Genomic DNA, 14096 nt, shown 5'->3' on the forward strand with positions numbered 1-14096 from the left:
GACTTACACTTAATAGACACAATTTTTTTCTTTAAGTAATTTCAAACTAAAGTCTGCTTTTTGTCTCTAAATAAATGCATTTACTCCACTTTGGGTTACAGACCCCTCATCCTAGAGCTGAGTCAGAATAGAGTGTAGGGCAAACAGAGGAAACACAAATGAACTTGAGAATGGGCTTTCCTTTGGGGGTTTAAGACAAATGCTACCTTCAATTCTGGCATCTACTACACCTAAATAATTGCTTTGTTAATGTGCCACACCTTCTAATTACTGGTATATTGGTAAGAATCATCATACATACATCTGACCTCCCCACATCCAGGCAAGTTACATCAGGTTTAAGGTACTATTCAGACCTAACAACATTAACTGCTACTGATCCAAAGGGCTGGGGTGATGTAACTACTCTCTTTCTATTAATGAACCGATCTATTCTATACTTAAATACCAAATCCTACTTGGTTAAATCTGCAGGACAGTCTGTGAGGAAGAGTAGAGACAGTAGACTCTTGCCCTCCCGGTACTTTTTAAAGTATTGCACCCCAATCCTGGTGTCCTTGGGATAATTTACTCAAAGTTTAAGTTTTGGCTCATCTAGAGTTTCCAAAAAGGAAGATAGAAGGATACTCAATGACAATATAGTCAGTTATATGATAAGTGCTTCTTTCACACAAAAGAAATGCTTAATAGAGAGTTTTTACTGCTTTCCAGTGGTCTCCTATGGGATGAAATCTCTATCAGACATGGAATCTCTTTTTATAAGTGGACATTTAGTGTAGGTTCTACTGAAAGTTCTCCCTGATAGTCCAAGATGGTTATTTTGGATCACATTCTGTTTGTTGCTTGGTCATTAGGATTGGCCCAGGCAGTTTTTTCAAAAGTGAGTAGAAGTCAGACCTGACATCAATCTGAAGTCAGGAAGTAGAATAGAAAAATGAACAAAGGGGGAAAAACGGACCATAATAAGCTTGTTACGGAATGCCTAATCAATAAACATGTATTTAGCACTCACTCTATGCAAGCCACTAAGTTAGAGGAAAGGGTATAAAAAGAGACAAAAGAGAGTCCCTCCATTCAAGGAGCTCACAATCTAACGATAGAAACAACATGCAAATAAAACTATCTTTTATTTTAAGTAAAGCTACATATAGAATTGTTGTTTCTCCTTCATTCTCAAAGAGGACCATGATATCATGGAAGTGATGTCATGACATGCAAGTGAGTTGGATTTAAGTAAAGGAGAGTTGTGAAAAGTCACCAGATTTACTTTCTCCTCCTCTATCTGGATGCAGTGGGAAGATACAGATCAGGATGCTATGCCATGGGAGAGTTTGGACTTTTCAGGAAATAATTAACAGAGGGAAGGCACTGGAATTAAGAGTGGTTAGGAGAAGTTTCCTATGGTACATGAGATTTTCTTGGGATTTAAATGGCAAACAGCAGAGTTTCACAAAAACTTGGGAAGAATTTCATGGGATGATACAAAATTAAATGAACAGAACCAGGAGACACTGTACACAGTAAAAGAAATACTTTAACAATGACAGACTTTGAAAAACTTAGCTACTATAATCCAAGTGATCCAAGACAGTTCCAAAGGACTAATTCTCTCCAGAGAGAGAATCAATGAATTCTGAGGACAGAATGAAGCATACTTAAAAAAACAAAAAAAACTTTTATTTGTTTTATTTTGATTTGGGTTTTTTTTCCCAAAATGGACAATATGGAAACAAGATTTTAGTGACTTTACATATATAACTGATATTATATTGTTTGCTTTCTCAATGGCTAGGGAAGGGGTCATAAAAAGAACATTTAAAATTCAAATTGTTAAATTTAAAATTCAAAATTTTAAAAAGAATTCTAAAATAATTAAATTAAAATGAAAGTTAAAAAAAAGAAAAATAAGAAAGAATTCTGATTATCACATAAGCAGTTATGATTGCAGAGAACTAATAGAGCATTTTGCCCAACTCATGGTTAGAAGGGAAGGACACAAAGTGCAAAACATGATCAATATAAAAATTTGTTTTGCTTTATTACATGTATTTGTAACAGGAGTTTTATGTTTCTTTTTTCCCATCATTTGGGATGGAAGGAATGTGGATTTTTATTGATTGAAATAAAAAATAAAATTTAATTTAAAAGAAAACCATTAATGGCTTTTTAAAATGTAGTAAATGGTATGTTCCAAGAACTGTAAAGTCCTAAGGATATATGGACAGACAAAAAACATAATAACATGATTCTCATCCTTAAGGAGCCTACATTCTTTCTAACTGGGGAGACAATATGTAAATAACTATGTATATGAAAGATGTTGTTCAGTCATTTCATTTGTGTCCAATTCTTCATGACCCCATTTGGGGGTTTGTTGTCAATGATATTGAAGTGGTTTGCCATTTTCTTCTCTAGTTCATTTTACAGATGAGGAACTGAAGCAAGCAGAGCTAAGTGACTTGTCCAAGGTCACACAGCTAGTAAGTGGATGAGGCTGGGTTTGAATTCAGGAAGATAGGTATTCCTGACTTCAGACTCAGCACTCTATCCACTGTGCAACCCAAAATTTTTTAGCACATTTTTACTCTTTAATAGTTTTATTTGTTTGAAAACAGTACTTAGACTTTTGGGACTTTAAAGACTTTGGGGCTCTCATAATACATTTTAAATGAAAGGAAACCTGAAAAGATAAACAAAAGCAATCACCCTCTTCCCTTGATTGTTCCAGAGGTATAGGTAAGAAGGAACAGACTCCAGAAGTGTTTTCCTGATACCTAAAGTAGAATAGTTGAGAAGCAGTTTCCAATAGATGGGTGGGTATTAATGAATGGGAATTCATGAGGAAAGGTATTAATGAATTATTTTTGCAGTTTTACTTTTTAATAAACTTTATGGCTATAGAAAGTTGCTTACCTGTGTAGCATTAATTTAGAACCACAAATTCTGATTCAGATGATTTCTCAGAAGTGGTAAAGGAGGCTCTTGATTTATAGATGATCCATCCTGTTTTTACAATCCTGAACAATACCTTTTCATCATTCCTAGAGTGGAATTCAGAAAATAGTCTTTGAAGGTTTCTTCTTTGTAAGAAGAAGTTTTTAAATCCTTGTGTCCTGGGGAGGGGGAGGAGAATGGCTTACACAATGCTTATATAAATGAAGGGAATCATCTAACCATGTGTCAGAGAGATCTCAATAGAATCACTGAGCTTGAGGCTTTAACATCACTTGATAGGCAAATTATATATACATTCCTTTGCAAATTAATTTGTAGTAAAGTGACATCTTATCTTTCTGGGGGTTAAAAAAAGATCGAATGTTAGTTTACAATCATGGGTCCTCAAACTTTTTAAATAGGGGGCCAGTTCACTGTCTCTCAGACTGTTGGAGGGCCAGACTACAGTAAAAACAAAAACTGTGTTTTGTGGGCCTTTAAATAAAGAAACTTCATAGCCCTGAGTGAGGGGGATAGATGTCCTCAGCTGCCGCATCTGGCCCGCGGGCCGTAGTTTGAGGACATAATCTGACACTTTTGCTTCAGCACCTCAAACATTACCTGGGATACCATCCACCAGCGTCACAATGATAAAATTCTACTAATAAAACAGGAACTAGGTTGTTAAACCTAGGTAATAGGTAAAATAGAACAGCTAGGTTGTTATTAGCTCAGAGCCCAGACATTTTCAAATGTGTTGAAATGAAGAAAGCACTTTTATAGGATGTTTTGTTAACTCAGAAACCTAGACACTCATAAATAAGGAAGTACTCCATTTACTTCATGTAGAAATCCTGGATTCTGATAAATAATTACATTATTTAAAGTCATTCCATTTAGTTGTAATTTTTTTTTATCAGAGGCTCTCATGTCATAAAGTCAGTACTCTGACTTGTTAGAAACAAGTCTGACTTCCTTTTTGAGAAAATATGTGGAAATCATTCCGTCATAAGCATGCAACTCAGAAAATTAAAAAAGGAAAATTATGATGAATCTCTAAGAAAATAAAGAAACCATTTCCCAAAGATTTATGTGCACTTCAAAAGTGCACATGTGCAATGTTGTGCAATGACTGCACAACAGTCATTCTGTTTTATGCAGTTACCAGCAGGGGGCATCAAAAATCAAGACACTATCTTTGTATTGTTTGCCATCCCCAATTTAAAAAAAAAATTTTTTTTTTATTATAGCTTTTTATTTACAAGATATATGCAAAGGTAATTTTTCAGCATTGACAATTGCAAAACCTTTTGTTCCAATTTTTCCCCTCCTTCCCTCCCCCACTCCCCCAGATGGCAGGTTGACCAATACATGTTAAATATGTTAAAGTATATGTTAATACAATATATGTATATATATATATATATATATATATATATACACATACAATTATTTTGCTGCACAAGAAGAATCAGACTTTGAGATAATGTACAATTAACCTGTAAAGGAAATAAATAAAAAATGCAGGACAAAAATAGAGGAATTGGGAATTCTGTGTAATGGTTCATACTCATCTCCTAGAGTTCTTTCACTGGGTGTAGCTGGTTCAGTTCATTTCTGCTCTATTGAAATTGATTTGGTTCATCTCATTGTTGAAGAGGGCCAGGTCTATCAGAATTGATCATCATATAGTATTGTTGTTGAAGTGTATAATGATCTCCTGGTCCTGCTCATCATCCCAAATTGTTCTCTTAACCCAACAGTGTGGAAGATAGGGCACAAGTATTTTAGAAGTTTCTCTCTGACATCAAAAAGAGAATCGGTGAAACTTGACTTCCTTTTTTGAGTCCAAGGTCCCTGGATTGTTTCTGAGAATTTTTATGCAACATCCAGGAAAATGCCTCTAAGCTGTTCCCGGTCTGCTATAAGATACAACTCTCCCTGCTAAAGTGCATTAAATGAGGATTAAATGATCATGTAGCTTTCTTGCTCAGTAAACTCCAGTGGCTCCCTTGTGCCACTAAGTACCAACTCCTCTGTTTATCTTTAGAAATCCTTAGACCAGGACAAATGTCCTAATTATCAAAAAGGGAAGGAGAATGGTCTACAATCTACTTTCCTTTCTAGGGAAATTGTAGACAGATTAGTTGAAAAACATTCAGAGAGAACCAACATAAATTCATAATCATGTCCTGCCACATTATCCTTCTTTCTTTTTTGGAGAAGACTGCTAAACTAGTTGATGAGAACACTGTGAATATAACTTACCTAGACTTTTAGCTAACTTATTGACAAAATGTCACATGCTATTCTTATGAAGATGGAAAAATATGGAGTATATGAGATGACAAAGGGGAAAGAGTTAAGTACTTCCATCCATTGGATTAATTCAGATGATAGAATGTATGGAGATTAGTTGAAAGAATCATACACATTTTTGGATGTAGGTATATCAAAGAAGGAGAGCCCAACAGGGACAATAGGAAGAATATTTTGCACCAATCTGTCTTAATATGTAGTCTTAGTAAATACCAGCTTCTTACAGTCTGATTGGCTGGCATATAAGATAACATCTAACAGAGTTTCTTCTTCTATCTAGCCTACAACATGGGTCAGGCTAGATTTTCCCTAAAAGGCAACAATGCTATGATTTAATTTGTTCAAGAGCATCACAAAAGTCAAGTTGTTTCTTTCTTGTAGTGCTCCCTATAAGCTTTGGTTTCCTGGACACATCAGTACATAACCAACTGAGGTCAACATCTTTCAGATTGGGAGATGTCTTCAAATCTTTTGAGCTGTCACTGCACATTTCTAATGTTCTATCCCAAATGGATAGGAGAGGAGCTGCATCTACTGAAACTAAATGTTTCTGCATCCTTGTAGCATAATTATGCTCTGTCAGTGATGAGGTCCTTAGTAACTGGGTTAGTTGGCAGAGAGGAACTGGAGCATTGATGGAATTAGTCTCTCTGGGCCCTGTTAGGGATCAGTTTAGCCTCATGGTCCCACCCTTTTAGAGGTCAAGTTGAGAGGGCCCACCTTGCTGTGTCCAGCCAATAAATCTAAATTTTGACAAACCCCTGAAATTAAATTTCCCAATTTCCCCTATAAATCTGTCCATGGCTCATGCTATTTTTGCTGAATCCCTCTTGGGGTTATAGTCCACCAGGTACTCTGCCTCATATTGTCTTTCCTTTCAGCCCTCCTCTACACCCCCACTGTGCCATATGGTATCTCTTATCCCCCCACCATGCTTCATAGTGTCTCTCCTCTCAACCCCTCACAATGTCTTATGGGGTCTTTCTTCTTATAGCTACCTAACTCTTTTAGGGTGCTACAAGCTAAGGATACTCCAATCTCATGGGGCGTTCCCTTTCTCCTGGCTAATTGTGAGTTCTACTAGGGAACTTGTCTTTTCCATCATTAATTACTAACATCCTTTTCTTTTTATGTGTTCTTCCCAATTCTATTTCATATTAACCATTCTTGGTATTTATTGTCTCTATTTGTCTGTAACTTCTCACAAATAAATCTACCTTTTGCTAAAGAGAATGCCATAAAGGATCAGACTCCTGGCTCAATCCTGAGGGACATTGATGATAATTTGTATGCATGGCATTTTTGTTTAATAAGTTGCCTTATATACGTTAATTTGTACATTATAGAAGATATTGGGATCTCAGATTTCAATTCTTCTTTTCTGATCTCACACACAAATGATGGTTTCCCCCTAAGAGTTATAAGTGAATTCCAGTTATTACATTAAAAAAAGTTGTTGTATATTTACTTAGAAAACACCTATCTGTTTCCACTCCAGGAAGTTACATTTTTCCTATGAATCTAGATGTAACTTACAAACCATCGCTTCCTAGTGTAATTCCTTGTTCAGAAGGGGCAATGGGCCTTGAAGAGCTGAGACCTAGAGCAATTAAAGAATTTGCTCAAAGCCAGAACAGAGAACAAACCCCTTTCCATCATTCCAAATCCAACTACTCTTTCCACAAGATCATATTACCTTCACATGGATGAGTATTAGGGTTCTCTAGACAAATTTGTATTGGTCATGTTAATATCTTTACTTTCTGTGTCTCCTGTTGCTCAATGAATCTGGACAAGATACCTCTCATTTGTATAGCATATTAGACGTTCTTTAACTGCTCTCTCTTATTATGTTGTTAGCATGTGGTTCATTTTACCTTGGAAACCCTTTCTCACAAAGACCATCATGCAAAAGGATCAAAAATGGAAGGCAATACAATGATCCTAGAAAAGAAAATCTCCTTGGAAGTTGTCTACTTCATTGCTCTACTTGTAAAGATGAGGAAAATGTGAGTCTAAGAGTAATTTGCAAGGTACCTTAGGTAGACACTTAGGTAGGACCTGGTTTCAGACCCACATCCTCTGGTTCCAAATCCAGCAACTTTCCATTGCACCTTGAAATTTCTATATGAACAGGACAGAACATCAAGCACCTCTGACCAGCAAGTCCACAGTGCACTCTAGTGATTAGAAAGCTTACAGCCTTCCTGATTTATTCCCCTGAGATCAAGGAATGGCTTCTTTATCCCCTCATGCTCATTGCAGGTATTATGTGCCCATCTATAGGATTTGGATTTTATTTTTTTTCCTTCTTCCTTTAATGTGAAGCCATCCAAACAGCCACTTAAAGGGAAGCTGTGAAAAGGAAAATAATGTCTATTCCGGAATAATCAATTTGGCCCTTTAATCCTTATAAAAAGAGACCAAAGAAGTATGCATCCATATACTGAGCAGATTTGTAAAGTATCTGAGTCTAAAATTAGTGAATATGGATGAATCAACTATGTTTGCCCAGACTTGAAGACAATGTAATGATTTGTTTAAAATAGCATAGTGGGAAGATGACTTGGGAGAGAATGGGACTACTAGATTTATTCAAAACCCCAAGGAAGTCAAAGAAACAAAGAAAAATCCCTTGTACATCAATATTTCCATAGCAATCCTTTCTGTTAAAGCAAAGTAGAAACAAAGTAGATATCAATGTTCTATAATCTATCTATATATCCATATATGATATCTACAATATATAACACATATACTTATATATAAAATTATGCTTTTTAGTAGAAACTTCTATGGGAGCTATTTACAAAAAAAAAAATATGACAAAGGACCAATTATCTCTCTAGCAAATATAGAGGACAAGGAGAATTTGTTGTGATCATGATGTTCTACCTCAGAGTTGAATTTCTGAAGCAGCCAAAATTGCTTTTATCTAAATTAAAATTGCACTGCAGGGATGAGGGATAAAGGGAAAATCACTGACATAACAGGTGCATGCCCAGGAGCTTCCAGGAGCAGAGGTGATGAATGTCTTTGGTATCACAACTGGGAAGAGAGATTTGGAAACTCCTGGTAAATGTTCTCAATTTTTTTGGTAAAAACCTTCAAGTGAGAAAGTAAAGTGAATGGATGCCTTGGGAGGCTTGAAGAGAAATGAGAAGCTTTGGGATAGCTACTTTTGAGATTAAGATAGTAAATTTATTAGATAAGAATAAAATGTTTTTTTTTTTTGATGCAGGGAGGATTCAGGTGAAATAAAGTAAAAATAATTTTATAATGAGCCCAATTAGAAGAAATCTTATCATTTCCTTCTACTCCCTTTAGCTCCATGCAAACAGAGAATTAAATGGCAGGGGTAATCTAGGGTTAGGGTCAGGTAACGTGTGATTAGTGATAGTACAAGGGGACAAGTGATTTGAGCATAGAAGATAAAGCTTATATGTGTGTGTATTTATATACACACACACACATATTGTACAGCTTAGTTTACTAAGGTGTTGAGAGAAGAGGAAAGAATAGTCAGTACTGGGTTGAAGACATGGGAAACAAATGAAAGAAATAGACACTACAGTGAAGACAACAAACAGATTTAGTGATTTTAAAGAACAGGGAATGACAAAATACTACAGAGTTATGATTGGATAAATGTATGCAGAGTTCTTGAACAAGGAACTGGAAGACTGAATAATGACAGAATCAAGGATGTCACCATTTCTGTATCTGGGAAGTCAGAGAAATTGAAAGCATATATATTTGTTAAATTCTCCTATTATAGGAATAGCTGGTGGGTAGAGAAAAAATATTTTAGAATAAGTGCTAAAGTCATTGAGAAAGGAAGGAGAACATGGTAAAAATTGGGGGAGGGGGAAACACCTTCAATGGTCAGTTTAGTTTGTGTGATAGTCAGATTAGTTTCACTAATTTCTTAGTGAAAATGGTATAAAGAGATTTTGTAAGTAACAATGGTGAGAGAAGAGAATTCCAACTCTCTTCAAGAATATCCATAAAAAGTCAGAATATAAATATTACTAGTGCTAGAAAGGGTGACAATGGAAAGTAAGGAAACTATAGTGCCAGGAGGCAATTGTGTTTCAATGAGGACCAGAAGATGGAGGGATTAAAATTTTTTTTTTCAGAATGGGATAAAAGGAATTTGTTAATCATGAAGCAGCATTCCAAAGAACTGAGTAGGAAAAGATAGATATTGTCCTGATATGGGACAAAAGGAAGCAAGGAATGAAGAGAATAGGGGAAAAGAAAAGGCAAGTGAAGGATTGAGAATGGTTTAAACATCAGGGGCAAATGCTTCAGAGTCACTACATGGGTTTGGTACAAGGGAATGGAAATATGCTGACCATTAATAATAAGTTTAGGCAAAGAATCCATGGCTGGAAAAAGATTATTTACAGAAGGAAATAGATTAAAGGATTCCAGGTTGTTCCTTGAGATTTAGCCTGGGGGCACCAAGATGGCGGAGAAGACACCGACTTTCAAGCTCTTCTTACCCTCTTTATCAATATTATTGGAGCCTCAAAAAGTCTTGATGCTAACAAAATAGAAGTAGAACAACTCACCGTCCGAAAAAATCTGCGTCTCGCCAAAAAAGGTTGGTTCCGGGGGCCGGGGGGAGACAGCGGATGGGAGAGAAATTAGGTTCCGGAGAGTCTCAAACCGAGGGTGAAGGCACGTCTAGCCCCGGGGCAGCCCCAACCCGGGGGGCTTTTCTTTGGGAAATTGTTATCCTGCACGCAGGAGGCGAGCCCGGGTTACCTCCAATCTGGCAGGGGGCCGGTTGGGGCCATAGACTTTTTCCGGGGCCATTTGCATCGGCAGAATGCTGGGCGGTTTTGCCCCTGCGGCCGTCAGCCTAATACCCAAGTCCCACAAGACCCGGCCTGGGGGCGTGACACTTTCATCCCTTGTCTCTAGCCGGGGCAATCGCTAACCCACACAGCCCCTACTGGCATTCGATACTCGGCCGTGCTGAATCCCCTTCCTGTTGGGGAAGGGAAAACTCTCCTCAAACACTCCCATACCCCGGCAAATCGGTTTACATCTCCCCTCTCGCAGAAGGTAACCCCTTCCTGAAGACCTACCCTAAAATTTAAAACATGAATAAAAAAAAAAAGAACAATAACTTCTATCAGAAAAAACAGGTCACAAACTTGAAAGACCCCCAAAACAAAAATCATCAGACTGTCCTCCTTTACATGATTTCCTCTTAGAAGGACTTAAAATCCAAAGAATTAGAAATAAATGGGGAAAGAAAAAATTTACAAAGGAAACAACAACTTCCGAAGTGAAAAATTAAAAATTCCCAAAAGCAGGGAAACAAAATGTAATTGGAAAAAAAAAAAAATCTCAGGAAAGTAAAATTGGAATTGAAAAAAAAAAATTCACTAAAAGTAGGTTAATTGAAAAACAAAAACCAAAAGTAGGATCTGAATTGGAAAAAAAAAAATTCAAAAAAAATTAGTAAAATGAAAAACCAAGACCAAAACAAACATTTAAAACTCAATTGGAATTACAGACAGAAGTAAAAAGTAATGAAGAAAATAATTTTTAAAAATTAGAACTGAACAAATAAAACTAATGATTCATTGAGACAGCAAGAATCAGTCAAGCAAAAACAAAAAAATGACAAATGGAAAAACCGAATTATCTACTTGCAAAACGACAGACTTGGAAAATAGATCTAGGAGAGAAATCTGGGGATTATTGGACTTTCTAAAACTTGAAAAAAAAAGAGCCTAGATACTATTTTTCAAGAAATCATCAAAAAACTGCCCGATGTAATAAATTAGAATAAAATACCATTGAAAAAATTCATAAACCCCTGAAAGAAACCCAAAATAAAAACCCCAGGGAATATTGGAAACCCGAACTATGATTAAGGAAAAAATTTTACAAGCACCAAAAAAAAACCATTTAAATACTGAGGTAACAAAAGGATCCAAAGATCTCACCTCTACATTAAAAAAGAAACCAAAATACCAAACAAAAACGGGATCAGCCAAAAAAACTACCAACAAATACATTTTCTTCCCAAGGGAAAAAATGGAATTTAATAAACAAAAAATTCCATTTTTTCGAAAAAAACAAACTAAACAAAAAATTTGATTCCAACCAAGAAACCAAAATGCAAAAAGGGTAAAAAAACCTTGAAATTTATTTCTTTTGGAAATAAAAAAATAATATAAATTTATTGTACTGATATAAATAAAAAAAGGGGAAAATTAAAAAAGGGATGATGGGAAAAATGGGGAAGGAATAAAAAAACCACTCCAAAAGGGCAAAAAAAGGGGGTTTAGGGGGAGGAACATTTGGGAAATCTTCTCCAAGTGGCTAAAAAAAAATGACATTTTTTTAAAAAATTTCCCTTAAAAAAGGGGGAAGGGAAAAGTAAAAAGGGAAAAAACCCAAAGGGGGAGGGAATTATAAAAAGGGCACGTAACAAAAAAAATTTAAAAAAAGGGGGGAAAAACAAGAAATCGGGGTTATAGGGATGGCAAAAAAATTTAAATTCAACCTAAATTAAAAGGGAAACTCCCCAAAAAAGGGCAATAACAACTGACAAAATCAGAACCCTACAATATTTTTTAAAAAACACATTTAAACCTTAAAAAAACAAAAAAACCAAATTAAAAACCCTTTAAATACTAAATTAAATTTAAAAATTAAAAGGAAAAATTAAAATATTAAAGAAAAAACTATTAACAATTAAAAAACTAAATTGGTTCTATGAAAAAAACCAAAAAAAAAACCTTTGGAAATCTATTAAAAAAAAGGAAAAAGAAAGAAGATTTAAAAGAAAAGGGAAACTTTCCCCAAGAAAAGGAAAAAAAATTAAATTATTTTCCCTTTATCCAATAAATTTGAAACTAAAGTAAAATGCTACCTCAAAACCAACTTCCCAAAACTAAAAAAAGTAAATTTTAAAATCCCATTTAAAAAAAAAAACACAATTAAACAACTCCCCTAAAAAAAAAATCCCAGGCCAATGGTTTTAATTAATTTTCCAAACATTTAAAAAAACTGCTATATAAATTATTTATAAAAAAATAAAATCCCATTCCCCCAAACAACATGGACTGAACCCCTAAAACCAGGTAGCAAAAAAAGAAAAAAACCAACTCCCTAAAAAAATTACAAAAACTTTTAAAAAAACCAAAAAACACAAAAATCATCCCAAAAAAACACAACAATAGGATTTATACCAAATCCTTTCAATATTAAAAAACTATCAATATAAATTGGCCATTTAATAACCCAAATTTAAAAAAAACCCCATAGTCATCCAAAATTTAGAAAAGAAAAAACAAACCACCAAAAAACCCTTAAAAAATAAATACTTTCCTTAAAAAACACCATTATTTAAAAAATAAACAAAATGGGAAAAACTTTAACCACCCAAAGATCAAAAACAATTCCCTAATTTATTTTAAATTTTTAAAACCATTTAGAATAAACAAAAAATTAAATTCAATAAAGCAAATTACCTTTTTCTATTAACAAAAAACCCCCCTTTTTTGTTCCAAAAACAAAAATTAACACCATTTTAAACTACCCAAAACAGCCTTTAAAAATATTTTAAAAAAATAAAACTTCTGCCAAAGGAAAATCAAAACTTTATAAAAAATTACAGCCACTTTTCACAAAATTAAATCTGTCCAACCAATTGAAAAATTTAAATCTCTTGGAAACAAAAATATAAAAAATTTAAATAAATTAAACTAAATTATTTAAGCCTATACCATAATCCCCATTTTAAAGACCAAAAAAAAAAAAAAATTTATAGGAAAAAAAAATCCAAAATTTCAAAATTAAAAAAAAAAAAATCAAAAAGTTTACTTACCAATCTAAAAACTATATTAAACAATTACCAAATCCATTTGTTTGGGGAAAAAAATTAATATCAGTAAATTAATTCAAAATAAAACATTAACAAAATTAACAGCAAAACCCAAAGACCCCACAGGAATACTTTTATAAAATTGCGGGAAAAGAAACTACAAAAAGCATTATCCCACAAACCATACACCAAAAAAAATCAAAAGGGTTTCAACCTAGGCATAAAAAAAAAATTAATAAATTAAAACACAGGATTTTCCTCAACCTTGGAAGGGAGGGACTTTTACCAAAACAGAAACAAATCTTCATCACAAAAAAAAATTTTATACCAAACAAAAAATTTTTTCAAAACAAACATGCAGAAAATTAAAGGGAACTAAACGGGAAAAAATTTTTTTCGGTTCTGAAGGGCCTCATTTCCAAAATAAAAAATTAACTCTTTTATAAAAAACAACCATTCCCCAATTGAAAAAATGGGTAAAGGATAAAAAACATTCCCAATGAAAATGAAATTATTTCTATCATATAAAAATCTCCAATCTTATTAATCAAAAAAGCAAATTAAACAATCCAAAATACCACACACACCTGCCAGGCAAAACAGGAAAAAAAAATATTTTAGGGATGGGAAAATGGGACATTATCATTTTGGGGATTGTAACAATCCAACCATTTAATTTTTTACCAAAAAATTATCCTTTCAACCCCCCAACATGTTACTACGGGATTATATCCCAAAAAATTACAAAAAGGGAAAACCTTATGTCACAAATTTTTGGCCCTTTTAATGCAAACTAAACCAAGGATTCCACAATTAGAAAAAAATTTTAAAAAAAATTTTTGAAAAATGACCAAAATATTTCAAAAACCGGAAACTTAAAACATCTAGGAAAAAACCAAACAAATACTTAAAAACAAAAAACAAAAACCATTCTGAACCCACCATCCCTCAAAAAAATAACCTCCTTTCTAATACATTTAAAACAACC

Source organism: Sarcophilus harrisii, chromosome 6 (genome assembly GCF_902635505.1).
Source record: "Sarcophilus harrisii chromosome 6, mSarHar1.11, whole genome shotgun sequence".
Classification (NCBI taxonomy): Eukaryota; Metazoa; Chordata; class Mammalia; order Dasyuromorphia; family Dasyuridae; genus Sarcophilus; species Sarcophilus harrisii.